Raw genomic sequence first — 3,505 nt, forward strand, 5'->3', positions numbered from 1 at the left:
CCTTGCACCGCGCCCGGCACCCACCCGCGCAGCGGCCCGCGGAGGAAAATAAAATGTTTGCCGCTTATGATTTCCAATTTCAGCGTCTGGCTAATGGCGTGCAAACTTCCGCCAGTTCCGAGTGACCTCCCCGACGAAGCCCCCTGGAGACTCGTATTATGAAGGGAGGCTGCACTAATCTAAGATCAAAAGCGGGAAGGTGCGAACAGTCTTTGTCTCCCTCCCTTCGGCCCATTCCCCCTTCTGTGTGTGATAAATCTACCCTGGCGCCGACTGCGCGCTGGATGATTAATTTGCAAGCAAACAAAAGGGACCTGATGGCCAGCCATCTTAGTTAAATATTGGCCAGTGCTTCCAGCTACTTGTTAGCCGCCTCTTTGCCAGAAATAAATAAATAAGCGAGACGCAGAAATAAATAAATAAGGAGGCCCGCAGAGATGAATGGCAAAGGGAAGGGGTGGAAGGGGGGGGGGGTTAAAGAAAAAGAAAAAAAAGAAGAGGAGATCAGAGCGGCTGATGGCGGAGGGCCGGGAGCGGGGTGGAGGTGGGGATGGGGCTGGTGGCGGGGGGAGGCAGGGTGATAGCACGCTGAGATAGCCGGCTGCCCCCGCCCCTCCCGGCCCGTCTGCAGGCTGGGCTGCACCAAGGCCGACACTATCTTGGCTCTTCAAAGAGGCATGAAAGGTCTCCGCTGTCTCCCCAGAGAGCGGCCAGGCCGGGGCTCTCTAATCTCGGAGCGCAAAGAGCTAAAGGCCGGGGCGGGGGGAGCGGCTCCCACCTTTCCCAGCTCTCCTCCGCTCCCTGATGCCGCTGTCGCCAGCACCTCGCCGGCTTTTCCCCGGATCAACCCAGGCAGGAGGGAAAGCGGAGCTGGCCAGACCCTGGGCCTTTGGTGGTTGAGCGGCTGGGAGAGCCCTGCTTGCTCAGATTTCACCCTCCTAAGCAACTTTTAGCGTTTGCACGAGAGCTCGGGGCATGCAGCGAGCCTGCCCCGTGCGTGTGTGTTGGAGGTGTGGGAGGAGAGAGGCTCTGGCTCTCTCCCGGTGGCCTGAAGAGCCAGCTGGAGGAAGGAGGCAAGAGGAAAATAAAGGCAGCCCGGTTTTTGGGCCCACACGTCTTCTCCCAGGCCTGCGGGAGCAGCTCCGAGGCACGCGCGTGTGTGTGGAGGGGCTGTGTGGGTGCTACACGGCCTGTGTGTGTGTACGTGGAGATGTTGTGTGGGTGCGTGTGACTGGGAGGGATTCGTGCCCTGGGGTACACTGCAAATCCCTGCTCCATCAGCAAAACCTGAGGCGTCCCTTGCACCCCTGCATGTGCTGGGTGCTCTGCAGGAGACAACAAGCCCTGGTGCATGGTGAACAGGGCCAACATGCACAATGTAAGTGGGGTTTTGCATCCTATCTATGCATTTCCTTATCGTGCTGCCGGTCCCAAGCAACCCCAGGGGCCCAGACCCATCCTGCTTGCCAGCTGCCCCGCACCCTGCAGGATTCATCCCTCTCCTCCCTCCCTTCCTTTCCCCCGGCGTTGCAGCCTCCGCTCCATCTCCAGCCCTTCGGAAGGCAACACCCCACCGTGGCCGCGCTGTGTTTATCCGAAATAAAACGCAGCGGGCTGGTTTACTTTGGCAGCTTTGCAGTAAATACTGGCTGGAGCGCGGGGGGCGTCTGGTGAGCGGCGATTACACGCTTCTTCCGAGAGAAACTCTTGCCTGCCCTGTGCAGGCCCTTCCCCAGCCCAGCAAAAGGTGTCAGTAAATGCGGGCCATGTTGACACAGCTCCATCCCAGAGTAGCACTGCAGGCCACAAGTGTAATGAAGCGGGTCCCTTAGGGAGCTAGTCTATACACTCGGACTATATAAACTGCTACGGGGAGAGGGGGGGGTCAGTACTGCAGCTCTTTGCCTTTCCCTTTGGCAGAGCCCTTCCTCCAATTGCCAGTTGAATTTCAAGGAAAGCCTGGCCTAAAAACTGCAAAATAACCTGCCTGGGTCCAAAAAAGCATGGCGAGGCATTAGAAATAGCAAGAAGAAAAAAATCCACATCTCCCTCTGAGCAGGCTGGGCCCCATCGTGTCCCACCGCAATCAAAGGGGCTGTTCCCATCTCTCCGAACAGAAGTAGAGGGGGGGAGTAGGGGGGTCAGGTCCCCTTCCCAGCGCAGCTGAGCTCAGGGCTTTGCAGGGCCAGGGGGAGCCCAGAGCCAGCGTTACACATGCCTTGTTGGAGCACCGGGGAAGAAAGAGAGGAAAGCAGCAGTTGAAGAGGTTTCTCACCCTCCAAACCTCGCTGATATGACCCTCTGGGAAAGGCTGTTCGCACCCCCGGCACGGCCCAGCCTGGTGGGAGCAGCGTGGGACCGACCGTGGCAGAGCCGCTGCGGGGTCAGGCAGCACCGTCCCCCCAGCCCGGGGTCACCGCAGCGCTGGCAGCTAGCTGCCCTTCCCTGCCTGCCTCTGCCGTGAGCAGCCCCCGGCTCCTTGCTCCTCCTGAGCCCCCCCTGGCCTGGCCCGGCTCCTGCCAGGTGCCGGCTCTGGTGGGAGCCCAAAGGTCAGGGCTCCGGCATTATGATTTTTTGCTCCCTTCACAAACATCACTCGCGCTCAGATCGCCGGCCCTGTCCCAGTTCCTCCCCTCCCCGCAAGACCTGTGTTCACCTTGTCCCCATCCCCAGCCAGCTCTGACGCTCTCCAGTCGCCTCCACTTCGCCACCGATGGGAAAAGAAAATAAAGGAGCACCCAGAGCCACCTCCCGCAGCTCTCCCCTCTGCCTCCCGGCCAGGCCCGGCCTCACTGACCCGGGCACTTCAGGGCACAGCAAGGTTTGGGGCCAGTCCTTTTCCCTCCCCAGCTCGCATCCCTTTTACATGGCTCGGTTTCTCCTTGCCACAAAGCATCCCCACACCCGCTGCACACGCAGCCCCGGCGGCCTTTTCCACCCTCCCCGGTCTTGTTCTTCTCACCGGTGTGTTGCTGGCAGAGGCGAAATGAAAGCCCTGCTTCCTCCCTCGCCCTCTCTACACCCATCCTTCTGCTTCCACCACTGTTGGCCGAGCAGAAATTGTAAATAGAGTTCACTATTTGGATAAGGGTGTTTTTTTTTTTTTTTTTTTAAACAGCCAGGCATATACGTACAGTTTGCCGCTCAGGAAGTAGCACTAATAGTTGTTTCCTATAGTCAAACAGATCTATCTTTTCAATGCTGTCTTTGTGTGTGTGTCTGCGTGCGAGGGAGAAAGAGGGAAGGAGTGGATACGTTTATTCAATTATTTAAACACGCACACAACACAACAACATTACCGAGGAGGGACGGTTCCTCCCGCAGCAGCCCTCCAGCTCTCCAGATGCGGCATTGCCCCCCCCCACCTCCCTGCAGACCCGGTAGAACAAGGCACTCGAGAGCACCCGGCAAAGAAACCGATTTTATCTGCTTTGACCATCAGCCGTGTTCTTTAACAACCCAGAACCAGAGCCTTTTCCATCTCCATCCCACCCCAGGGGCTCCT

The sequence above is a fragment of the Aptenodytes forsteri genome, unplaced genomic scaffold (assembly GCF_000699145.1).
Source record: "Aptenodytes forsteri isolate BGI_AS27 unplaced genomic scaffold, ASM69914v1 Scaffold415, whole genome shotgun sequence".
Classification (NCBI taxonomy): domain Eukaryota; kingdom Metazoa; phylum Chordata; class Aves; order Sphenisciformes; family Spheniscidae; genus Aptenodytes; species Aptenodytes forsteri.